The sequence below is a fragment of the Tursiops truncatus genome, chromosome 2, assembly GCF_011762595.2.
Source record: "Tursiops truncatus isolate mTurTru1 chromosome 2, mTurTru1.mat.Y, whole genome shotgun sequence".
NCBI lineage: Eukaryota > Metazoa > Chordata > Mammalia > Artiodactyla > Delphinidae > Tursiops > Tursiops truncatus.
This window is the reverse complement of record NC_047035.1, coordinates 95,847,592-95,875,216: the sequence shown is the minus strand read 5'-3', so window position 1 is coordinate 95,875,216 and position 27,625 is coordinate 95,847,592. Positions and strand designations below refer to the sequence as shown.

The 27,625-nt window shown below is 41.5% G+C and overlaps 1 long non-coding RNA gene across 1 annotated transcript in view; it reads right to left on the bottom strand.

Annotated features, from left to right (window-relative positions):
• Positions 1-14,717: 14,717 nt before the first annotated feature.
• The window catches only part of LOC141277855 (uncharacterized), a 120,329-nt gene continuing 107,421 nt past the window's right edge, over positions 14,718-27,625 (bottom strand). Inside the window, exons 2-3 of the long non-coding RNA XR_012329718.1 lie at positions 21,072-21,220; positions 14,718-14,771 (exon numbers count right to left, since the gene is read on the bottom strand). This is a non-coding gene — a long non-coding RNA (uncharacterized lncRNA). The remainder of the gene's footprint in view (positions 14,772-21,071; positions 21,221-27,625) is intronic.

The window sequence follows — 27,625 nt, the reverse complement described above, 5'->3', positions numbered from 1 at the left end:
TGGCAGCATTTGGATGCAGGCTTGTGTTCGGTCTCCACGTTCTGTTTTCATTAAAATCAATTGTGTTGTAGCTGGCTATGGGATCAGACCCTCAGCAGTAAATGGCACTGGGCAAGCTATGATCTGATACAAGTTTCTGGAAACTGAAATGAGGGAATCTTGTGATGTCCCTAATCACAGCGCCCATAGTGGTTATTGTACACTTTTCAACTTCCAGTCCCAAGATCTACTCTACACTTTCAGCCATTGATATACATTGCTGAGATGGGAACTACCCAGCACTCACTTCCTCACCAACCCTTGGCCTCCATATGTCTTTGCACCAATCCTTTCTTCCAGCCTCATGATAAAATGAGCCTCCCTTTCCCCTACCGCAAATCCTCCCACCACTCAGCTTCTAGTTTTTCCTTTATCCATTCCTAAGGGATGATCATCATAGAGTCATCAATCTTTTTCAAGCATCTTTACTGGCTCCTTACCCTCTACTGCAAACATCCACTGGCTTCTCCCATTTTGGTTTTGGGGAAGGAAAGACCCTCCTTAATTTGCAGGGAGGCCTCAGTTACCTACATATATTTCCAAATATTTCCACAGACCTCCTTTTCTTCTCTGTCAACATTTTCTAATAAGTAAACTACAATAGAAAGTAAGATAAATATCAGCATTAACAGTTAGAAAATAAAAAGAAAAAATCCCATTCATAAAATCAAGAAGAGCATTTAATATAAAGAAAAATTAACAAGAAAATATGCCTACAGGAAAAATATCACTTACTGACAGACATTTTTTTAATAAATGGACATGTATTCTGCGTGGGAAAAATGATTATCAAAAAATGTCCTCCAAATTGATGGAATTTAAATTGGAGAAGTTGTACTGGAGTGCATTTTGCTTATGCCCATCAAGAACCTTAAAAAGTTGACCATCTCTTTTTGACTCAGTAATACCATTTCTTGGAATCTATTTGACAGAATTACAGATCAAAATGTATGCACATTTTGTATATTCATGTGTATGTTTATTTCAGTCTTATTTATGACAGTAAAAAAAAAACTGGACACATCCTAAAATTCCAACAAAAGATGAATGATTAAGAAAATTTATGGCACATCTAAGCAATAAAATATTTGCCACTATTAAAACTCAAGTTGACTAAGTATACAGGGAAACACAGATATGAACCAGAATAAATTCAACTACATGAAACACTGTACAAAGTAACAGATAAATGTAGGCTAACATCTTAATAGAAATGGCCTCTGAGGAAAGGATTTATGATAACAAACTTTTTCTGTTTCTTGATACTTTTCCAGACTTCCCAACTTGTCTAAAATGAGCATATCTTATTTTTAAAATATAAAGTTAAGAAATTGGAAGAAAAATAAAAAGGAGAGGGTGAGGAGCTCCCAAAACAGTAGAGCTTTGTGTTAGGTACATGGTTTTGGCATCAAGCAAACCTGGTGTCAAGTCCTATTTCTGCCCTTTTCAGTTTTGTGACTTCGGGTAAGATACGTCACCCTCTGGATCTCAGTTTCCTCCTTGGAAAAGGGAGGATAACAGTACTAACCCAAAGGTTATGATTAAATTTTACATCATTCATACCCTGGCTGTGTATAGTAAGTCCTCAAATTAGGCTGTTATTACTGCTAATTCCCTAATTCCCCTGCTGTTGGAACAGTCTCTTCCCTGCAAGGATCCATCCCCTTCCCCCACTGCCAAACCCCCACCATTCCTTTTCTGAAAAAAAAAAAAAAAAAAACTCTCATAAAGGGCAGGAGAGTAGATTATCTTTACAGAAGGAAAAAGACAGATGCACTTCCCATACTGACAGGAGGTAGGCTTCTGGGGTTTGAGTGGTGGGTATCAAAGGACTGAGAAGGCAAGCAAAGAGGACTGAACTGTAAAATTCACCATCACTTCACATGGCTGCATGGGCCTGACCCTTCAAGGGAGAGCGCAGAGACAGAATCTATAGTCGGCCTGGACGGGAATCCAGATTGACGGTTACTGAAACAGCCATGGACCTACATTCTCATTTTTCGAAGGGAAAAGTGGTTCCTGTTCATATGACCTACCTTAGCCCTTCCACCCTCTGAGTGTTTATTCACAGACTTCCTCCTGCCCGGAGGAACCTCCCTTTACTCTCTACCTGATGCCATCATCCTTTAAGGACCAACTCCAAACCATCTTTGCCCAGCAATCCTTCCTAGTCACCCAGCTCACTGGACTCCAACTTCCTTCACCTCTGCTTCCCATTGTGGGGACTATGGCCCCACCCTCAGGCCCTGACTGGCTCCCTGCTCTTGCCTGTTAATAAGCTGTTCCTTATGGCCTGTATCATTTCCCTGCTGGATCACAAGAAGTGATCTTCACTGTCGTTGCAACAGTGGGACACACAAAACAGGTGTTCAGGAAGACTTTGAATGAATAAACTAGGTTCCTGTTCAGGCTGAGATTAATAAAACATGTTCCGTGGGTAACCTCCCTTTTCTTCAATTTCCCACTTACAAGAGAATACAGAAGTAAGCCACCTTCTCCTCCATTTTTCATTCCAACAAAGAATCAGGACGCTGGTGGAGGTAAAACGTTCCTTCTTTTTTGTGACCTACAGCCCTGCAGTAGCTGCCTTGAATCATAGCCAACTATATGGATTTTTAGTTTTGAATCTGCAGTACATACAAGTCTCCTCTCTCAGAAACCAGATATTGATCCCTGTCTCACTGGGTCTACACAAACTGGATAGCCTGAATCCAGGGATTGTCTCTTAAGGAACAAATTCAGTAAATTAAATAGAGTAGGTTGTTTTTTCCCCTACGCTATACCAAATAGCAAATTTGACTGTGTCTTTTGCTTTGTATCTAGTTTTTCTGGTGACGCAAAAATCAACAATACACAATGGTTGTAGGGAAGCCATTTTTTCATGGCTCATCAAAAAATGAGCCATAGGTGTAATTTTGCCAACTTTGCCGTAGGTGTAATTGTGCCCCAAGGAAGCCCTATAATTGGGAGTATATATATAAAGAGAAGAGATAAAGAGAAAGAAGGCCAATCCAGTGGCTGGTACACAGATCGGGAACAAACATCACAGATGTTGCCACCATGATAAGCAAGCCACAGTGCCTGCAAATATTTTTTGCACACCTCAGGATTTGCCAGATACAGGGAACAAGACAGACATAGTACCTATCCTCAGAAGCTTTCAGTCTAGTGGGAAAGCTGAACCTTACATCTTCGTCACTATGACTATGATTTGGAGAGTCTAGGTGAAATAAAAAAAAACTGTAGATATTCAGCCAGACCTAGCCTAGCCTGGAGAGTAGTCTTTAAGGACTTACCATTTAAACATAACCCTGAAAGATGACTATAAGTCAGCTAGGTTAACTGGGACCAGAATGTGGGTGGGTGTTCAAAGGAAGAAAGAGCATTCCTAAACAAGGAGCAGCATACAGCAGGGTCCTGGGATAAAAGAAAGCATGACCTGTTTAAGAAACTGAGAGGTGTCCTCAGGGGTCAAATGATACAAAAGCAAGGGAGAATTATTTTTCATTAAACCTGGGGAAAGAGAGGGAAGTGAGCCATGAGAGTCAAAACTAGAAAGGTAAGTAATTTAGAGAGTACAGGATCAGGTAAAGAGTCTAAACTTTTTCCAAAATGCAAGGAGAAGGCATTTATGAGTTTTATGTTTGGTTGCTTTGGCTGCAATAAAGAGAACTGTTTAGAAAGGGAAAGGTATGGTTAAGGAGATGACTTAAGAGACTGTTGCTGTAGCCCAAGCAAGAGACAGTGGTGGCCTGGGTGGTATAGTGAGAGCAGACATGGAGAATGGACAGATTTGAGGAAGAGTTCTAAAACAGAGTCAATCCTCAGAATCACATTGCTCCCTCCTTTTACTGAGTTAACCTCCCAACTCGTTCCCACCCCCAGCCTTCTAAATCCCACTATTCACTAATACCCTGAGAATATGAAAATGGGGAGAAAAGGTGTCCTTCCCTTCAGCCATGAAGCATTTTTGAGAACTTATCTATCACATTTCCAATATCAACTGGAAAGAGGCCCTCTGACATGAAACATGCATATCCCCACTTCCATATCAAATTAACCAATGGAGACCCTCAGTCTTTTAAAAGGAAATAAGTCAGTACCAGAACAGCTACAAGGTACCAGAAGTGAGCCTGAAAATTGAGTCCTCATTCCTCCAAGCCCAGGGTTATGTCTGCTTGACTGTCCAAAGGGAACGTGGTTGCCAGTGTCAGGCTGCCCTGAGGAGGTGGGAGGCTAACTGCCCTTCCCCTCTGCTTCTATAAACCTCGGACCACTTCAGGACTAAAATAGACATTGATCATGGATTCTTAACAGGACTTTTAAAAGAAAACAAGTAAGATGCTCCCTCCTATATTGTGTATTTTCCCTAAAAACCCTCTATGAAAGATTTTTATTATCCAAGGTAGCTTTTTAGATATCACTCCAGCCCTAAGTGTGTTTGTATTAAGATGCGGCTTATTTCTTGAGTCCCCCAGAACCTTGCCCTCTTGCTATTAGTACATTTACAACTCCTCACACTCACAAAAGAACAAGAGAAGTCAAAGTAGATGAAAGGGACCAGATCCATTTGCTCCTAACCAGGCCCCTTAAGAGCCTCTTAGAGGATCCCAGGTTACAAAAATGTTCATCTTTTTCATTCACGAATACCTTTTTGAAGGCAGAGATGGGTCTATAAAATGAGACAAGAATAAAGTCTGTTTTTCCCACTGCCCCTTCTAGAATCCCTTCTTCAAAATGTTTTTATCTGCCAGCCACGAGAATGTATACATTTGTTCCCTGATGTATTTTAAACAGAAACCCATATTCCCTGGAGAATATGGGTTTCTGTGGAAATCAACCTACTAAAAGGTGTGAACAGGGAAAGAACTTGATACTCTTGTTTTGAGGGACAGAGAGAAAAACAAGAGCTTTATGATCACATCTCTACCAGCAGAATTGCATGTACTTTCTCAGAAACTTTGTATTGACTTCAAAGCCTTTTCAGGGACAATTGCTGGTTTCCATGACAACCACATCTATGCATCTAGCTCTCCCCCTGCACATTGGTGACACAGGACAGAGGAAGGCCACATGTGATGGACTGAGTTATGCATCAGTTACAATTATGGTTATTCAAGAAAGACCACAATTTACCCCATATCTTAAGAGTTTAAGATGTTATGTAGTTGACATGATGCTATGGACAAAGCAGGAAGGCATGTAAAAATACAGATCTACTATAAGCTTGACTGTGAGCCTTATGTGACTTGATCTGTTTCTCACATCAAAATGCATTTTTTAGTGAGCCCCAGTGCCTGAATGCAAAATACATGAGTGTTTAATTTCCCTTGATTTTTTTCCTTCTTTTTCTCAAAGGACTTTTTTCATGTTTAGAATGAAGCAATAATGAAAAATACATGAAACATGAGGATGAGAGTCCTAATTCTGAGCTATTCTTCCAGTCATTCTAATGGAAATACTCTCTGAATTAGAGGATTCCTCATGAAAAACAGCTTTATGAGAAACATAAAATAGATTCTGGGAAAATTATTCTCTCCCAGGAATTTGACTGTTGATTTTTGTCCTGGTCATACAGAAAGAGCTACACAGTGGTGAAGCGTAGACACTCTTGTGTAGGGCAGAAGAGCTGGGCTCCATCCAGCTCTGTCATTTATGACTGTGAGATCTTTGCAAGTTACTTAACATTTAAGTTCCAATTTCTCTTCTGTAAACTGGGAATAACAACTACTTCATAGGATTGCTGGGCTTAATCTAGTGTGCATAAAGAGCTTAGCATTGTGCCTCACAGATGTATTATTCATATTCATATTAACTATTATCTTACTTATTATACTTCAGTGCAAGGAAGAATCTTCATGTTCTTTTAGACTAGTATGATGAAATGCTTAAAGTTTTAATTATTATACTCATAATCCAGTTTTAAAGGATCCAGTTTTTCAGGATACCCTGTTAGTAAGTGAATGAAATACTTTTTAAAATTCAATTCAAAAATATTATTTCAATTAAATTCTCAGAATAACTCCTCAAAATCATATTAAATTACCCAAATAATGGCTTCAGTTATCCACATTCCATTGCAAGAGACTTTAGATCTGTCAATGACATCTTAAAGTGTTGCTCTAAATTAGCATTTTAAAAATTTGTCTACTTGGACAAACTTTAGCAGAGCAATACCAGGACTTTTGCTAATCCTGGGGAAATTTTGACTATCCAGCCCTTAAAGTCCCTTTATATTTCCTTTATGAATTTAAAAATATTTTAAAATGCCATAAAAGTAAAGTAAGAGTCTGATTTAACAGTTTATTTTCTTAAAATCTAAACTCATTATTGAAAGAGAATTCCATCATCCCTCCCAAACACCCTAAACCATATTTTGCTAAATTCAATTACTGAGGAAATTTCACTAGACTAAATCTGAATGCAAACTAAACAGAATTAACTATGGCCTATTCTCCCTGGCTAGAGTTAAGACTGAACAACTGGGCAGATTTATCACTAGATCTCAACCCTTGTTTAATGCAGTACCCACCACCAAACCAATTGCCTGTGTTTGTTTGTTTAGAATTATCTGGGCTTCAGTTGATTTGCTTTGACCACCAAAGCTGCCTTTTAATGCCTGCCAAGTTTCATCTGATAGACATCATGCAAGCTGTACCTCAACTCTGTCTTTTGGTTGTCCTGGAATATCCTGAAGTCCCTTCTGCCCTGTGTCTGGAGCACTTGGGTGCTCTGACCTTGTTGAGAGACTCACCACTTCTTTATCAGTCAAAATGGGATAACTGGAAAAATTCAATAAAGGGACTATTTACATGGGTGTGTACAGCATAAGGGAAACCATCAGGGATTGGTAAAGCATCCAAGGGATTGACCATAGACCAAGGCCTGATGGAACAAGGAGAGGGGGCCATTTCCAGAACAGAAATTGTATCTGTAGCTTTGGAATGCCTCCCTGATCGAAGATATGGATTTCAATAAAAACAAGGACTGTCAACCCATGGTCTCGACAGAGATAGCAGAGTAATACCCCGACCTTTCCCTTTCTCTTCCCACTCTCTCCTCTCCAGCCAGTGTCTTTATTAGCCAAATCCAGCCAGAAGCCACAGCACAAGAGAATCAGATCCATGCAGCCCATGGAGGTCAACATTTCGGAGCAAAATCCGGGGTTAAGAAAGGTCAAGAGTTGATCTGGAAGGGCAAATGGAAATACTCAGCACAAAATTTTAGGATCCTCTCTGGTTGTCCACTTTCCCATGAGAACATCATTTGCAAGTAAGCCACTTTTTCAGAATCCAAACCAATTTTGCAAGCATCTATAAGGCAGATGTAATAGGGCATGGTTACCTTGCCTCCACATTTGTGAAGATGACCTTCTCCAATTTAGTGCTTGAAACAAGGTACAGAGACACTGAAAGTTAATTATTTCTTTAGTCAACCTACCTTCCTATTCTTTACATTAATTAGACACATGAGCACATACAAATGCATCAATGCAGGAGAAATGATCTCATCTGGTAAGAGTTTAAGCAGCTTTCTGCAGAGATCTTTCTACTTTCTGCCTCCCTAAGAAGTGTGCAGAGAATATTGACATCTCCCTAGAAATTCTGAGTCAGTAGCCCAAAGCTTTACCCCATTTCCTATGAAAGTTTAGAAAGTACTTAGGAAAGCAATGCACATATGCTACTAGACCTGGGGAACATATATTGTGATCCAGAATTAAATGCAGTGAAAGATTTAGGACAAAATGCAAAAAAAAAAGGAAACTAGAATAAAACCTTTGTATATGAATCCCCCAAGGAACACTCAGGCCTGCTCTGAAGAGGACTGAGATCACTACACATAAGCAAAAAGGTTTCTAAGAGAACACAGGTATTTTTCCTATTGAGAGAGCCAAACTGATGTGACCTTTTATTTTTTCCTTGGAACTAAGATTTAAATGGCTTTAATTTAGACCTAACCCACTGGATATGTGTAATATGATTGACAGACAGGACCAATCATGCCCCAACAGCCCCTTGTAGAGAGAAGCAATGGCTGCTCAAAAGTAGTTCAAATTTTAGAGCTTCCCTGGTGGCGCAGTGGTTGAGAGTCCGCCTGCCGATGCAGGGGACACGGGTTAGTGCCTGGGTCCGGGAAGATTCCACATGCCGCAGAGCGGCTGGGCCTGTGAGCCATGGCCGCTGAGCCTGTGCGTCCAGAGCCTGTGCTCCGCAACGGGAGAGGGCACAACAGTGAGAGGCCCGCGTACCGGGAAAAAAAAAAAAAGTAGCTCAAATTTTATTTGTATCTAGCTCCAAGCTCAGAACTCTTTTTCTCCATCCCACTCCCACTCCACCCCAGATAGCTTCTTGGGATATCATTGCTTAATTCAGGGCCCTGGAAAGTATGAGACCTAAGTTAAAATATTTGCAGGTATCTTCCCCAATTTAAAAAACTGTATTTGTCCCTGAAAAGGCAGCCCCATAAGATGAGGCCCAAAGAAAGTCTTTGGTTAAAAGGAGAGAGTATATGTGTCAATGCACGCTCAACATGGGAGGCCATATATAATTTATTTTTTTCTTTCATTCAGAATCATGGTTAAATCATCATCACACCACTACCATGTAGAATTAGAGGACTTACCAGTCATGTGAGCATTCTGTTCATGGAAAAAAGATCTACCATCTGCTCAGATGATCTTTAAGCATATGAATTGTTCTTAGTCAGCAACTCATAATACATGCACACCTGGCTCCTGCCAAAGCAACTAACTGTGAACTTCTAACCACTAGACTTTTACAACAAGCCCAATTATGAGACGTTACACTTACTTCTCTTTTAGCATTGTGTCACTTCCACTGAATTATAATCCATCTGACCATCTAGCTGTTCAGTATTGCATCCCTGGGTAAATCACACAATTTAAAAGTTACCTTTCTTATCTTCTTAACCTCTCACAGAATAGTTTTCACTGAATTATGCCTTTGTCTTTCACTTAAATAAAGACACTCTGTAGGTGAGGATGTGGAGAAAAGGGAACACTTGTGCACTGCTGGTGGGAATATAAATTGGTGCAGCCGCTATGGAAAACAGTATGAAAGTTCCTCAAAAAATTAAAAATACAACTACCATATGATCCAGCAATTCTACTTCTGTGTGTTTATTCAGAGAAAATGAAAATGCTAATGTGAAAAGACATATGCACCCCCATGTTCACTGCAGCATCATTTACAATAGCCAAGATATGCAAACAACCTAAGAATCCATCAATGGATGGATGGATAAAGAAAATGTGCTGTGTATATATATAATGGAACATTATTCAGCCATTAAAAAAGATTGAAATCTTGCCATCTGTGACACTATGGATGGACCTTGAGGGCATTATGCCTAGTGAAATGAGTCAGACAGAGAAAGACATACTGTATGATCTCACTTATATATGGAATCTTAAGAGAGAGAGCAAGAGAGAGAGAGAGAGCAGACTGGAGATTGCTAGAGGTGAGAGGGTGGGGTAGGGAGGTGAAATGGGTGAAGTAGGCCAAAAGGTAGAAACTTTCAGTTATAAAATAAATAAGTTGTGGGTAGCATGGTGACTATGGTTAATAATACTACATTGTATATCTGAAAGTTGCTAATAGATCTTAAAGGTTCTCATCACAAGAAAAAAATTTTTGTAACTGTGTCATAATGGTTGTTAACTAGACTCACTGTGGTGATCATTTTATAATATATACAAATATCAAATCATTATGTTGTACACCTGAAACTAATATAATGTTATGTGTCAATTATACTTCAATTTAAAAAGACACAGTATCAAAAGCAAGTTTATGAAATCTATTACTTTTTTTCCAGGAAGTCATTAAGGACATTACCTATTTAATCACTCTGTGACTCCTATATGTAGACAAGGATGAGAACTATCTTTGAGACATAAAGTAAGAAAAAGTTTTGTTTCCCCTAAAGAACAAGTATGCTCCATCCTCCCCAGTCTCAATACTTTCTCTCCATGTGCAATGAGAGCATGTAACTGATGAGGAATCATTTGGCTGCCAGGAAGCTTAGCACCAACTTCAGTGAACAAGTATAATATTTATATAGAACTCTAAGATCTGCATGTTTGTGCCCTAACTTTTACTCAGTCTTTATTTTCTATTATATTTATATATGGGGTAATTCTAATTTTAATTAAATTTTGTTGTATATATATTTTATAAGCCAATAAAATCTCTGAAAAGTGAGCTTCCCTGGTGGCGCAGTGGTTGAGAGTCCGCCTGCTGATGCGGGGGACATGGGTTCGTGCCGCGGTCTGGGAAGATCCCACATTACGCGGAGCAGCTGGGCCCGTGAGCCATGGCCGCTGAGCCTGCGCATCCAGAACCTGTGCTCCACAATGGGAGAGGCCACAACAGTGAGGCCCGCGTACCGCAAAAAAAAAAAACAAAACTCTCTGAGAAGTGAAGTAAAGGTAAGAAAGTCAGGAAAAAATGGAAAATTAACCAAGCTTTATCAAACACATTTAGTGTAAAGGCAAGTGTTATGAGCTTATACCAACAGAAGACTTGTCATTCTTGTTCTCCACAGCCTGTTCACATAACCCTAAGAGTGAGACACTCTGATTCTGAACATCAGACTACTCAACTCTTCCTATTCCTTAATCTTTATAGTTGTAAAGGCATAGGCCAAGGTTTGCTGGCAGACACCTTCATTCAGCAACATTTACTGAGCAAATACTATTAGCAGGTGCAAGTACTGCAAAGAATAAGAAAGTAGCATATTTCAGAACACAAACTCTGGAGCTGGTCTGCCTGGATACAAATCTTGTATCCACCACTAACAAGCTCTGAGAGTGTGAGCAAGTTATTCAATCTCTCTGCGCTTCATGTTCTTCATCTGTATGATAGGCTTAACAACAGTACACATCTAATAGGGTTGTTGGGAGAGTCAAGAGAGTTGATGCTACAGAATGATGCCTAGCGGTAGCAGGTACTCTGTTAGCTCCTATTATTATCAAGAACAAAAAAATAAGACACATCTTGGCCCCAAGAATCTCAGTGTCTAGTAGGAAGACAGACACATAAACAGGATTTTTTTTTGTAAAAAGCAGTAAGTGCTTCACAAAGACAAGGACAAACTGTCAAGGTGCAAAAGACAGTGTCATTGTTACTATGTCTGACAACCAGCTCATTCAAAAACTGTGCACAGCCCTTTTATTTACATTCTTGTCATTTTCTATATGCAATGTACATCCAAGAGAATTCTCTCCCTCAAATTCCAATCTAACAACATGTGGTAGTTAATATTTCATTGACATTTAATCTAATTGCCTATATGTAATAGCAACAATTATAGTATTTTGCCCCTGACAGTTATGTTACCTGAATGTTATATAGCTTAAATTGGCCCACAAGCTATAACTGTCTTCAATTGCTATCTTCAATTTTCCTGAGTTGAGAACAAAATTTCAGCACCAGAGTCCACATTCTTTCACATGCAGACAAACCCACATGCACAAGGACATGTGTACACACAAAGTGGGTATCTGGGTGCCATAACTGAATCCACCCCTGCCCAGTAAATCTGCTATTATCATTTTTCATCATTTCAATCAACTGTGCAGCAATCAACTGGACTGCTCATGTGACAGCCCAACCTGGTCATTAAGACAGATGTGATAATCAGATCAACTGGGAGATATTCAGTTATTTTGCTCATTTAGAGATGACAGGAATCTCCAATGTCAAAAACTTTGCATCCCCCAGATAGACTTTACTCTTTTAAACCAGTATTCATTTTTCAGGCCATTCACATAATTGGGATCTAATTATCAAGTTCACTTAAAGCATCACTTTTTGAATTGAGCATACAGGATGTGCAATCAAAACTTGGAATGTGCGTGCTGCATCTGCAGAGGCTCTCCTGTTAAATAATGCATTTGGAAAGAGGCGCCACTGAGACAAGGCTTTTTGGCTCCTGCATAAAGGGCTGAATTCTTATGGTGTTTAATTTCCCAATTCATGATTCCAAAGTCTGTGCAGCAGCAATGTCTAGTTAGCTGCATCTTCATGTCTTGCAGGGTAGTGGGTGCAGCTGGACAGCAGCAGGCTGCTGGTTCAGTTTGATTGTGTGGCCCAGCCTGAAGAGCCTCCTGGGACCAGCAGTGTTCTGCAAATTAAAGTCGGCCTGGCCTGAAGGTCAGCAGCCATCCCCCAGTAGTCACTCATTGTCCCAGCCCACTGCCCTTGAGAAATTGGTGCGCTGCAAAACATATTTGCTCAGATACAGAGAGAAAGCAATTCTTCACCTAATTACATCCATTTGGCTCTGAACAGATAGATCAGGTCTCTTTGTGGGGGGAACAAAGCAAAAAGAAAAGGGATGTTTATGTTTATTTGTTTGCTAAATCTCTCCAAAATTTTTGTAAGGAAGCTGTGTAGCTAAAATTAAATAATAAATGTTTATGCTTTGTGAATTGTACACACTACATAAACAAAGGAAAGGGAGAGTGAGAGAAGGATGGGGAAGGGAGAGGTGCCTAGAGAGTATGCACCCTGCTGTAGGACTGCCTTACAGAAATGGCCACAGTGAATCCCCATTTACAAATAGCTCCCAAACACAAATGCCCTTCTCTAGTCTCTGCCAAAATAACAGTGCTTCTCTATCATTCAAGGGCCTTTTGAGTGCTGCTATCCAATCTTTCTCAGCTCTTTACAATGTCTTTAATCATTTGCAAAGAAAACTGAGTTTAAGCCAGGCATTTCACATCTAAATCACTTTGCCAACTAAGGGTTAAATCAGTGGACAAAGGAGCCCAAAGGAATGTTCTGAAAGGATTCATGCAGCAGCTTGAGAAACACACAACAGTGCTATGCCAGCCAATGAAGGTAGGGCCAATTGACCTCAGGTCTATTTGGGCAAAATTCCAAAGTAGGTAACATTCTCTTTCACCAAAAAGGTTTCCAAAGTCTTTCCACTATCTTTTCTTTCAGCTAGTGTCCAGAATGAGTTCCCTCATTCTTTGTCTATTCCTTCCCCACCACATTCCTCACTGTCCTTACTCCCTCAATTTTGTCCTCTTAGACCATTCATTCACACTGAAATATTTGACAGTTCTCCTGGGTTTGGTTATATTTTAATTGGGGTCAACACCAAAGAGATGAAATGGATGGAATTTCAGGCCTTGATCAGGGAAGGATTTAGGGTCATAAGAGTCTTTCTAACATTCCTAAACATCTCACCCTGTTGGAAATCACCACTTTCTCTGCTCTGTGCTGTGCCCCCAGAATCACCCCCTCATGACTGCCTGCATGCACAGCCATGCAAGAGGGGTGACTTGGAAATTATCCTGAGCATAATATTTGGTCTAGGAGTGCTGTGAAAATATGGCTTTGATGAAATAAGGCAGATAAAACAGCTGGGAGTGAGAGACAACTTTCATCCCCAACTCAGCCAAATGCATCTGAGAAATGAGGATCTTCATTACCATCTCTCTACCACACTGTACCCTGTAGAAGGCAGTGGAAGCCTGTCTCATAAAGGCTTTGAAACGCTCAGATTAAAGGGATTGTACAGTTTAAGAACAAAGGGATACAAAGCCCTAATGTACAGTTTAAAATATTATTACTGTCCTGGTTTCTGGTCTTTAAGAGAAAGCCACAGCTTTTCTAGTTATTTTATCTTAATTTGCAAGCAGTCCTAGATGAATTGTTCAGTTATTTCCAAGATCATACCATTAGTTACAAGGTTAAGATTCAAATGGGCAGCGGAGAAGAAAAGAAGCAAACTGGTGGTAAGAAATACGGACTGCTTGATCTTTAGTAAGTACTTTGTTTGCAGAGCACACATTTCATTCCAGCTAATGGTGAAAACAAACAGATGTGGGGAATGGTCTCTTCACTTTCAGCTCTGCAGCACTCCAAGATTTAGGCTCTGTCCAATTCTCCCATCCTGGGTTGGGCTGAACATCTTTGAGGCCCCTTTTTTGGAAGCACTGTCTCTGTTAGACTGACTATGTGGAATGCACTGTTCTTGGTGAGTCCATAGTAAACCCTGAAAATGAGGTTTGTTTTGGTAATGCATGAATTTGGCATTAAGAAAAAAAAAATTTTGTTCAAATAACAAAACACAGTTATATTCAGTGCAGAAAACTCCATGATAAAAAAGAAGTAAAAATGATAAACAACATGAAGATGTGTTATGCACATCAACGCTTAATACATTTAGTTGAAGCATATTAACCAATCTTCTCTGCTAAGTTCTATTGGTGGATCCATTCCCAACTCTATCCAAAACTATATTAAATTTTTAAAAAGAAAGAAAAGAACAAGACTGACTTCTTTGATTCTGTCATTAACTATGATGCAGGGATGGTTTTTCAGCCCCTAGACAGCTAAGGGCACTTCATAATAGAATCCAGCGCCTTTCACCCCTAAATCACTGATTTGAATCCAACCCAGGTCACTACTGACAGGATGTTATTACCTCTAGGTGCTGTCTGGTGGCCCATGTGGAATGAGTTGATGGTCTCTGTCCTGTTCCATGTGGACAGTTGCCCATGTCACCTCGTTGTCAGTTTCAAACGAGAAGCCAAGGAGTTAATGGATGTGGAGCCTGAGCCCCCCTCGCTCTACAAGGTGGTGCCCTCCGGGTCAGAGTGGAGGGTGCTGACTGCAATGTGTGAAGCTGGGCGTCGATCTCCCTCAACACTTCCCAGGACATCAATCCTTCTAGTTGTTCTACAACCACCTTTGCTGGGGGGCAAAGAATAAAACACATGGCTGGGGTTTTAGCCAGGATTTGTTTCCATTTTCCTGGCATAGGAGGTTCCTAGCAATGAATGCTGCTTATATCAACTTTCAGTTCACCATCCTAATTAGAAAAACAGGAATTTGTAACACCAAAGCAAAACCCTATGAATATTCAGTCTGAAAATCAAATATTATTGGATTGTGTTTTCTACTTCCTTTGATGTAATAGATTTTGCTGCAGAATAAATGATCTGAATTTAACCAGAGCCACAGGCACAATACTAGGATTTCTATTCTCGAAGACAAGACACATATGCTTGAGAAAGAATGGCCATTTAAGTATACCCCATACTCTGTATATATTCCTACCTGCATAAAACTTTAGAGGTCATGTCATCCAACCGCCCTTTTACTTCAATGAAAAAACTGATGCCCACATAGGCAAAGTGTCTTGTTTAAGGTCACACACTGTAAAAATTAACATGACTAAAACCGATGAGGAAGTCCCCGAACTTGTACTCCAGTGCTATTTTACAGAGGCATTTCATTTTGTTTCATTTAACAGGTGCTATTGAGCACTTCCTGTGAGCCAGGCACTCTGCTTGGTCCTGTGGTGGTAGCAGTAGTAGCAGTGGTGCGGAAGTCTGGGGTAGGGACAAGAAGAAAGAAACTCTCCCAGCTCAGCATCTAGCACAGAGTCTGGCATAGTGAGATGTCATTAACAAAAATGTATGTACAAACAAAAGTTTACACTAAAGGGCCATTTTCTGTTAGGTTTTGCTAGAAACTTCCTGAGACAAAGATTTGAGTGTACGTAGTTTATTTTGGAGGTAATGCCAGGAAGCAGTGGTAGAGGAGAGGGGAAGTGAGAGAGGGCAGGGAAAGAATGGCACACAGAGTGTGTTAGTGAGCAGGCTGCTACTGGGGGCAGCTGGGGCTTTACCCCCCCAGGGACTCGTGAGAAGTAACGATAACACGCCTCAGAGTGGCCCACTAAGAGGTGAGGAAGCTGGGCTATCCATCCACTAACTCCCTTCCATCATTAGTTGAGGACCATGCATGCAGAGTGTTCACTCCTTCACACCTCTAGCCTGCCTGTACGGCAACCAAGCACACTCCTGCAGCCACAGATAGCTCGCAGATGTAGAGGGTCACGGGTCCTGACAGCAGGAAGCCATCAGCCTTTCCAGAAACTGTAAGTGTGGAGGGTGTGTGACTGCGGCATCAACAGCTTCTGCTATAAGGATTTATGATTTATGATTGTTAAGACAATATCTAACATTTAGAAGAGAGTCAGTGCTACAGAACAAAGATGGCGAGTTCAGAGAAGAAATACAACATGGGAAGTGGCTGCTCTGTGTGCTCAGTACAGAGGCAGGTACAGAAGAAGGTGCTGCTCCCTGTGGTGCAAGGCCTGTCTCTACCTCCGCTTCCCATTCACAACCAGCAATTCAACACCCTCCACCCGCCCGCCTCTTCACCTCTCTGCTCTGCCATAATGGCTCCTCTACAGAATTTCTCCCTTCTAAAGCCCCTGCCTGGTCCTTAACACCCACCTTCCAGCTCCCACCAAAGCAGCTCCCTCCATCTTATTGTCTCAGTCTCAGAGCCTCCTAGCAAGAGGAGTTTCTCCCTCACATCTCATCCTTCAGATATCTTTCTATATTTCCATTTCCTCCTCAACATTCATGGAAATAAGTTATAATTTGTTTCTGAATAATAAACCACAGTTGCTCAAGAAATGCAATAAATAAATGAATCACCAGATTACTAAGTCAAGCTGCCAGAAGCACTCATAGGACAGAAAACCAGACACTGAACTGAGAAGTTCATAGCAACTTTCAGTCCAATTCCTGAAGAAAATTACACAGATCCCCACAGTCCTCAGGAATCATCAAAGTTCCAATGATGTTTGCTGTTAAAACCAGAAGAAAAAAAAAAGCCCCTTGGAATTCTTGTGTCCAAGCACTGTGCAATTCCCAGAACCTTCCTCCAGCTGCAATTTCCCTCCAAGAAACTAGCTCAGTTATGTACACAGTGTAGCAAGATTGCTCAAGTGCACAGCTGCGCAGCCAGTGAAATAAGGTGGAGGGAGGGAAATCTGTCTCAGAAGATGTCAGGGGAAATGAGGAATCATCTTCTGTTTCCCTCTTGGGCAAACCATAAGGATTTTGGAAAGGAAAGGTCATACAGAAATGGTTACAAAATTTTTTTAAATTATCTTTTCTTGGTGGGGATGTGGAGTCTGCATACTAGTTAAGATGTGCCTATTGTGTGTGAGAAGCTATACCAGGTGCTCTCAACAGTATCTCATTTAATTCTAATAAAACTTTATGAATAATAATAATAAGTGGCAATATTTATTAAGGCAGTATTCTGAGCACTATGCTAACAACTTTAATATATTATCTTGCTCAATCCTCACAATACCCTATGAGGTAGGTACAATTACTATCCTCATTTTACTTATGCATAGACTGAGGCTTTCAAATGTTCTATAATCTGCCCCAAACCATAAAGCTCACCTGGAACCACTAGTTCTTGGATCTACACACCAGCTATCTGACCCTTTGAGGCATTCTCTTTCTACTGCACCATATTTTCATGGTGCAGGAATCTTCCTCAAATGGTGGCTCCACTGTCATGAGTTAAGGCGACATATGATTACCTTCAGGGATGTCAGCTTCAAAAAGTTTGGGACACCTATCCCAAAGAACTTGCTCCTATATTAATCCATGGATCTGGCAACCATGAATACCCCAGGCTTTGAGACTGTACACACAGGAAGGTCACTTCTGGTCTTCACTGTCACTCTTGCAATCCCACTAGGGCCAAGAATCAGTGAGAAGAAATAATGTCCTCCACTTCTTCAAACCAAGCTGAGGTCTGCAGAATCAGAAGTGACTTTATGCCTAGTTCCCAACACTGGGCCCAAGTCGGCAGGGCCTGGGAAATAAGAGCAACACAAGAAGGTCCAAGATGCACATCCATCTCAGGAGAGACATGCTCATCTGAGGGACAGATGGCTAAGACTGTTTTGTGTTGACCCCTAAGAAAGTCCTGACTATAATCTCTAGAACCCACAAATGACAGAAGGTAAAAAGGTAAGCAAACAATTTAAGAAAGAATGATCCAAAAGGGCATTTGGGGGTCAAAAATTCAAACACAAAGCTTTCTGGTTCCTTACTAGATTCAACCAGAGTGGTCATTACCAGCACACAACCCTAGCCACTTGAACCATTCTCTGGTTCGTAATTTAATGCAGACTCCAAGTTATAATCTGGCTGAATCCTCAAGGAGCTTAAGAAGTGGTTCAGAACTTACATTTCCCTGGAACACAAAATTTCTAAGAGTAAGAGTTTCCAAGGCAGTCCATGAAAGCCACCTTAACCCATCATGTATTGTGCTTCCATTGGGATGTTGAGAACATGCCTTCTGCTGATCTCTCCCTTAGAGCAGAGATGCACTGAACAGATGCAGAGGAAGAGGAGTGGGATGGGACTTGGGCACTGTGGTTAGGAGCCTTGTGGGATACCACTCTGAGGAGACCAGCCCTGGACTGAGGGTTCACATTTGGCTCTGTCAGCAGCACCTCCTGCAAGAGCAGATGCTGGAAGCGAAGCAGTGCATGCGGAGCAACTGTCCTTGGCATGTGGTGAGGAGACACCTTGAGGAGCCATAGAAAGAGTTCTGAACAGGGAAACGAATGCTGGGAGCTGGGTGACGTCAGATCTCATCCACAAATTGTAGGCAACGACTAATACCTTACACACAGGCTGCTGTGAGGATTCAATGCGAAAATGGAGCTCAAAGTGGCATAGCATGTGGCACTTGGTAGATGGTAAACATGTTTGTTAAGAGCATTTTTGCATTATAAAAAGAAAATTTTATGTTATAATCATAATCACAGTACTTTAGATTTGCACAGTATTTCTCATTTCATAAAGCAGTTTAGAATATCTGAACTCCAAACCTTGCAACAGTCTTAAGGGTGAGCATTAATATGGTTCTCAGTTTGCAAATGAGGAAACAGAGACTCAAGACGATTCAAGGACCTGCCCATAGTCACACACAGAGAAAGTGGTAGAATGCAGGCCCAAGTTCTTCTGACTCTACTCTGAGGGGAGTGGGTCCTAGACTTCTTGGCTCACTACTCTTAGGGCCTAGGAACAGTGACATGTGACATCTCAGCATCAAAGTGAGGATAGGGTGGGCAATCTTCTGGAAAAAAGTAGATTAAGTAAGAACAATGATAAAGTGGAAGAAAGACATCTGCTAGAACCTGGCCCTCTGACTTCTATTTTGCGTCTAACCCAGTTCCCTACATAGGGGTAAAACAACTGGCTCAGACACTCCGCTCACTGGCCTCCTGTTTGTTCCAGGGACCACCCACTCACTATCTGAGCACCTACACCCCTTCCTTTCATTTTTCAGCAAACTAAATCTTCAGAAAAGGGGCCGTTTGTGAGTCCAACCCCTCCCGGCTTTCTGAGTCAGCAAAGTCTGCCAAAGTTCTTCAAGAGCAGACTCCCATTTTTACTTTTACCAGTGCTTTCCTGGTCATGCCACAAGACAAACGTGGTTATGGCAGGTGTCAGGGATAAGCAGGGTCTGCAGTCATTATTCCAGTCCAGACTACACAGCATGGTCATTTCCTCTAGTCATGCACACATCTTAAAGCCAAGGCTCTTCTTTATCTGTTGACCTTTCCTTTCCCATCAGCCTCTGACCATTACCACGCCTAGCCACACGTTTACAGAAGAGGGAAGCAGGAACCTCTTTTGTCTATTTGCTTTATCAAACTGCAGTCACAAAAAGTCCACTCAGAACAAAGATGTTCTCTGTATCCTTCGCCTGGCACATGGCCCTGGCACGAAAAAGTGTATTTAATGGTGAGATAGGAAGAAACAGAACTGAAAAGTGTAGCCCCCACATGAACACCTTGCCACTTCCCCTTCCAGCTCCTTCCCACAGCCTCCCTGTAACAATTGACAACATGTACAAAGGGGAAAAATTATTTCTGGGGCTAAACATTAAAACAAAGGCAGCCCAGAGCTAGTTAATTCTTCGAATGAGACAAACATAAATGGTGCATGGATGTGCAATAAGGTGTAAAAGAGGAAGTAAGATGCATTAGAACCAAGAGTGCATAATGTATTATCAACAGCTCTGCGGCTTTGATGGGTGAAGGCTTTTATACAGACGCTGTGTTGATAGGTATTTCAACCAGCAGTAAAAAACCATTCTTGACATTCATCTATAGGGAAAAATACTCATGTACTCTTGGCCGTAGGACCAATTAGTCTGTGAAAGCAGCAGGGAGGGGGGACAGAATATAAATGCAGGATGCATCCGCACTTGATTACTCTAATGAAATGTCCATTGATTCCTATAGATTAATGTGAGAAGAACAGCAGCTGCAGAGTGGCTAACACCTCTAGGTCAGCAGCTGTGTGGAGGGGTGGGGTGTGCGTGCGTGTATGAACACCACCACGAGTCTTATGCACGGAGAAGAGAGAAATCAGAAGAGAGGACTCGTGTGTGTGTGTGTGTGTGTGTGTGTGTGTGTGTGTGTGTGTGTCGGGGTGAGACTGATTATGCTGGACAGAATCAAGGAAAGGAAGAGTCTGGCTCCTTTAGTAATTGAGGACTGGCTGTGTACAGTAGTGGACAATAGGAATACTGCTCAGCCACTTGCAGGGGCCAGGACTGAGCGCTCCACTTCCCTTTCCTTTCCCCTCTCTCCACCCACATTTGACTTTGCTGTGAGGGGGACAGAGACCTCACAGGTCACCTAGTTTGGTTCAATTAATTTCATACAGGCTTTAGCCGCCCAGAGCAAATGTGGAGTGCACAGATGGCTCTCTGACTCTTCACTGGTGCCCATCCTCCCCCACTCCCACCCAAAGCTGACATTGACTTGCCCACGCTAGTACTGTGCCTTGGGGTCAATGTGCCAAACTAAGCGAAACACTTGCCAAACTTAAAAGATGTGCCCCAGCTCATGTAATTACTGTGGAACTACTCTCTCCCTCCTGGACCTGGCATCAGCTTAAATTCTGCATCTCAAGAACAAGAATGTTTAAAGGATGTTCCCTTCACTGCCAAGGAAACAGCTCTCTTATTGCTACAAGGTCTTCCTTTAGAAAATGCTATCTACATAGCCCTGTAACAGAAGGCCTGGGATCTGCTCGGGTTTCACCTGAAGTCTTTCCTGGTAGCACAGACAAAATCATTCACATAAAAATTCCAATTAGCTAGTATTATATTTGGTCCACCCAGTTCACAATAATTTCTACTTACAGAAAAGGAAGTGGCGGGAAATCTGGGAACCAGGAGAACTCCATGCATGCAAGCATCCAGTGGCTGCAGAGGTATGCTGAGAAAGAGCGAGTCCACCACTTCTGCCCCAGAAAGAACTCAGAGGTTCCCGTGGATGTTGGCAGCATGGTCTGCAGAAGCACAAAGACAGAAAAGCTAGCAAGAAGCAGCCAGGCCTGGAAATCTTTTCATACTCAGAAAAGAACTTCTGTTTCAGCAGGAGAATTCAGCACCCAACAAACACGAACCCCACCTGAGCTCAAAAAGAAAGGAAATGTCAGCCTCGGTGTTCAAATTCACTTCCCTCTTACTTCCTCTGAGGACCCTAATGGCTAATCAAAACATGCTGATCACTCCTAGTTCTGTTGCTCTGAATCACTGTTTGTTACAGGCCAGCTAGAAAGGGACCCTTCACTGGAGAGTCAAGAAAATGGATAAGGATACAATGCATTTTTAACGCTGCTAGTTAGGTACTTAGTATGGAGAAAGAACCCTGTGCACTTTTATTGCAAAATACGTTCAGCATCCATGTGTTTGCTCAGCTCATTATCATTAACCTGGTTTTAGATATGGTTAGAGACAGAACCCTGAACTAGAATTTTATGGACCGATATATAGATATAGATACAGATTAGATATAGATATAGATAGGTAGGTGCTAAAATTCTGTGTGTGTCAAATCATAGATAGATAAACAGACAGTTGCCTAATTTTAAATGTAATAGGCCAGATTCTCCTGATTGCTCTCCAGCTAAGACAAGGCTTTCCAGTTCTCCAACTCTCTTTCACCTGCCGGCACCATATGAATCTGTGATTTAAAGACTATCGGCCCAACACTCTTTTTTTATTGAGAAGCTGCAGAACTCTAACCAGTGGTTCAATAAATTGTATTACATCCCCTTCGCACTGAATGCCCTACACACTTTGGCTTTCCATGTGTAATTGCAAGCTGTTATTAGCCCTGAGCTGTGTCCGTTACTGGCCACACTCTTGCTGAGCGGTCAATTTTTTCCCCTGCCATTTCCTTTGCTCACACCATGCTGACCACGTTGGCCAGAGGCGGCCCAAGGTTTATAGTGCCGCATTGATTTTTCTTTTCTCTCAATACTGACAGAATCATAGATCCAAAGCAAATAAAGAAATGCATTCTGGGGTGATGAAATGTCTTTCATTCAGGCTGGATTGAATCAAAGCCCATCACAGAAATGTAGGGCTCCGAAATGCTAGGGAGGCTCATACCTCAAATTGTGGAAAAATAAATTTTATGTTTTCTCCACTTTCCTTGGAATTTGTAAATCACGGGGGACTTGGACAAGCCAGCCAGTAACCAACTTGGGCAACGGGGCCATTGTAAACCAAGAGCAGCTGTTACCATGTTTATTAATTGGGGCATTGCTTGTAATTCTGCTTGAAGGATAGTCATTTATTAGCTTAAGCAACACCCAGAGTCTTCCAAAGAACTGTTCTACTGTAAAAATATTGACTGAATCTCAGCCTTTGCTAAGAAATGCAAGATAGCAACTCACACAGACTAGTGTAATTCAAGCACACTGCCTATTACCAAGGGGCAGCAGTGACTGACTGCAATAAATTGAGGAAATCTTCACTCAAACAAATAACTCAAGTTGACACCTAGTGAAATGTAAATATGACCTTCACTAATTAATTTGGTGATATTCATACCTTGTTTATAGACATTAATCCAAGTTTGATCTTTGGCACACACAAGAGTACATGTTCACAGATACAGTGGGATATTCGATGGAAAAACTCTTGGAGTGGGAAGTCAGGATTTTCATCCTCACTCTTCCATTAACAATAAACCATAAGCCCCAAACACGTTACCATACCGCTCTGGCTTTGATTGTTCAGTGGGATGATATATGTGAAGTATCTGACACAGAGCCCAGCACATGTCATTTCTTTGTGCATAACGAATGGTTGAGCACTAACCTACTATGTTCAGGCACCCAGTTAGGCACTAAGGACACAGCAGGAATCAAATATCTGGTCCCTGCCTTTGTGGAGACTACAGCCTGGTGCACATCACACAAGTAGCAAATGCTCAAGATGACTGATATATTACGATTATTATTAGTTATAGTAGTATGGAAGGGTTGGGCTTTAGAAATGGAAGGGTTGGGCAGCATGAATTTAGGTCCTTTCCAGCTCTCAGACTCTTTAATCCATGATCAATAATAACTATCTGTGTGTGTATGTTTTATGTGTATCTGATTATATGTGTAATTAGTATGCAGTAGAGGTTTGCACTTAAGCAGATCTGTCTGCCAAACAGCTCATCTGTATCAAAGTTGGGGACCATTCAAAACTCATATGTATGTTTATTTGTTTTCAATTTAGTCTAATTCCAAAAAAATAATTTGAAATAGTGTATCGTTTTAAATGTATATTTAAGTCCCTTGGAATGCACAAAAAATAACTCACATTGTTTTTTGGCTGAAACATCAAATTCAGGTCCCCAAAACCTGAAAATATTACAAGTACATCCAATAAGTGTGACTTTTTATAGGTATACAAAGATACCAAGTAGTACAAGGGCATCTCTTGGATTTCTGATGATCTTAAAGACTAGACACCTCTCTAGCTCTATGATATTTAAGTTTCTGGAAAAGAGGAACCTTCTCTTATTTTTCATTCATCCCAAGTGCTTGACACATAATAGGTGCTTAACGAATGTTGGTTAACCAATTAGCACCCCAATCAGTCAGACAGACAGCTCTGTTCCAGGTCCTTCCATAAGCAATCTGCAAAGGCATCTGTTTTCCTCTGTGAATGACCATAGCTAAAAGCCAGGTAGTCATGACACATTTTGGTTTACAGTACCCAAGTGTATCTATAATTTGAAATTCAAAGGAACTTTGAAAGACATGATTGCAGAAACCTATGGGAGAGGAGTAACTCCATAAGTCAGAAATGCGTGGTATCTTCTCCCTGTACCAACTGGGAGTGGAGAAGGAAGGGAGACTTTTCTTGCTTCTCACTGATCCTCTGTCCCAAATCGTCCTCCAGGAAGGATGGCCTCTTCATCTTGTTTGCTTGACTTTTTTAAAATCTCAGAAGAATACTTCTTTCAATGTTTATTGACACTTAAGTTGGTTTTGAATGGCCCTTTCCATTTTTCTGCATTTGGGCAGCAGCAACAAGTCACCTTTTTGAACTTCTGTTTGACTTTCAGCATATGACATAATTCCAATGGCTGAGCCAGAAGTATAAGCTTAAATGGCAATACTTATAAAATGCTAATATGTATAAAATGCACTCCTGCTGCTTTTTAGAAAAGGGTCTAGTCAATTTGTAAAAGCCATTACTCACATAAGGAACATATGCCAGTTTATTCTTTTTTTTTTTTTTTAAAGAGTGTTGCCTGGATAATCCAGTGAACATAAGAGGAAAGTGAGTAAGCCATTAGGGGTCTGGAACTTCTTTTTTTTTCTTTGCGGTACACAGGCCTCTCACTGTCGCAGCCTCTCCCATTGCGGAGCACAGGCTCCGGACACGCAGGCCCAGCGGCCATGGCTCACGGGCCCAGCCGCTCCGCAGCACGTGGGATCCTCCCGGATCAGGGCAGGAACCCGTGTCCCCTGCATCGGCAGGTGGGCTCCCAACCACTGCGCCACCAGGGAAGCCCTAGATTATTCTTAATTCCAGAGTCTACTAATCTTAGATTTACGTAAAATGGGTATTATAACTACTTGGCATGAAATATTTTGCTCAGTTCTACCTTTGCCCTGAGGAATTGCATTCAACAAGCATTTTCTAAGCATCCACAACATATCAGGTATAGGGTCTCTACCTTCCTGGAGATCCTTGTGAAAACAAATGCAAGCAAATAGTCAAGATTCAGCAGACAGGGGCCATGATAGAGGATGCACCTGATGCTAGAGAATGGGGCTAGAGGATGGTTTGCATTTCAGGTATGAGGCACAGGCCAGAAAATGCTTCGCAGACATTTCTGGGCTTAGTTTTGAAAGACGCAGAAGACTAAGGGCAAAGGAAGTTGAAGCCAAGAAAGCAGCATATGCAAAGTCTCCGGGAATCAAGGAAATTTGTTCCTAAATTTCCAGAGGGGCATTCTCTTGGATTCACTCCCTAGGTTATCCTTGAGCTATTCAGAGGAACATCCAAAAATGTTACAGTGCTGGGAGGAGGACTCTTGCAGGCCCAGGCAAAAGGGGCAGAGAGTGGAGGGGAGGGAGGACAAAGGCCACACACCTTGTGTTTTCTCCCCAGCTCAACACAGCTTGCACGTGGGGTGTCACACACCCACGGGTCAGAATCTCAGGATTTTAAATCCCTATAAATTTTTCACATAGACTTAGCCTTGCTCAGCAGGCTCCTGGGATTTTGACCATGGCCTAATGGGATATCTGAAAAGACAAGGCCCACCAGTGACTGCTCATGCTGACCTGGACTCAAGGTTGGCATGGCAAAGCTCAGCCTCTGCCTCATTGACTAGAGGTGGGAATGCGGTGGGAAATGAGGCAGAGGGAGAGCAAGTCAGCTCTGGTGAGGAGAGAAAGGCAGCCCCAGAGACAGCCTGAAGCCAAGAGGACAAAGAAAATCACCCTGAGAACTCACCCAGCCCTCTCCCAGGAGGCGGTCTGACAGTGCACGTTTATCATTCACTTTAATTCAAATCAATTCTGATTTGCAGGAACATCAGCTGTTTGAAGAGATAGGTGACTTTGCCAATACATTCTTGCTTATCTTTCTCGCTGACTAAATTAGTAAATTTAACAAAACAAAAAAAACTTCAGGGATTTGGTGAGGAAAAATGTTTGGGTGGAATCATTTGGGTTGATTGAAATATTCCTCGTGTGTGTAGGGCCACACACATACAGCATTTTCTGACTTCACAGGAAACTTCATGTCATTTAATGAACAAACTGTGCCAGGCATATTAGGTGCCAAAATGTGATACATTAAATGTGAATAAAATAATATTATTAATATTACTACAACGTAAATATTTTGGAGCAAGATCTAAATTTTTTAATTGTACAGCATTACTCTTGTACAGGTTACTTCTAGAAAACATCAGAGGTAAAAACTGCCCAGATGCTACCCAGCATCTGGAAGGGTAAACATACCCAGGTTTGGGTGGATTTTATATGAATTCTAAGCCTCGATTATCTCCTCAAGCTCTAAGGGGCTCTTTTAAGAAAAGAGCCTCTGATGCCTTCCTCTGGAATGGAGAATTCCACATACAGGTGAAAACAAGCTTTGAGAGACAGACCAGTGTGGAAATGATGTGTCCCCAACACCTAGAACAGTGCCTGGCACATCAGAGCTACTCAACAAATGTCTGTTGAATGAATGAGTGAGTGAGTGAATGAAAGAAAGAACAAAAGCCTTGTTTCTGGTAAACTCATACATCGCCAACGTAGCACCCTGGACAGAGCCCTGCAAACCATGTGATGTTTCCTCTGCCTAGAACACTCTTTTCCCAGATTTCCACTTGGCTGGCTCCTCATCATTTAGGTTTCTGCCAATTGTCACCTCCTCAGAGTGGCCCTTCCTGACCATGGTATTTGGGGGAAATAAAATACCATCCCACTAGCAGTCACCAGCTATCTCATTCTCCTGTATTATTTTCTCTGGAGTAATTATTACTCTCATAAAATACATTAGCATAAGGTATTAGTTTTCTATGGCTGCTGTAACCACGGTCTTAAGTGACTTAAAACAACACAAATTTATTATCATATAATTCTGTAGTTCAGAAGTCTGACACAGGTCTCATTGGCTAAAATCAAGATGTCGTCAGAGCTGTGTTCCTTTCTGGGGACTCTAAGGGAGAATCTGTTTCCTCGCAATTTACAGCTTCTAGAGCTCAGCCACGGTTCCTTGGAGCATAGCCCCTTCCCCCAACTTAAAAGCCAGCAACATTGCAAGTCTCTGACCATTCTCCCAAAATCACATCTCCTGACCTCAACCGGGAAACATTTTCCACTTTTAAGAACTTCTGTGATGAAATTGGGCTCACCCGAATAATAGAGGATAATCTCCCCATATCAAGGTCCTTAATTTAATCACATTTGTAACGCCTCTGCTACGTAAGGCAACATATTCTCAGGTTCCTGGAATTAGGATGCAGACATCTTCAGAGGGCCATTATTCTGCCTACCACATGAGACATTCATTTATTTTTTTCTTGTTTGTTATCTGATTCCCAGAGGCTGTAAGCATCATGGTTGCCAGGACTTTATATTGTTTGCTACTGTATCTGCAGCACCTAGAACAGTGCCCTATACATGTTGGGTACTTAGTATATATTTATCAAATGAATGAATAAATGCCTGTTCCCCTGTGTATGGAATAAGTTGTTTGTTCTGATCTTCTACTGCCCCACAGTTTTCATCCCGCTGTTAAGTATTTATGATCCACCTAAGTCATCCTTTATACACTTGTAATGCTGTAATTACTCAGAATTCTCCAACAGCTAAAATAGGACATGAGTGTTCTTGTTAATGTTTGAATATCTCACATCCACTATTCACTCTCAGTGAAAAAGC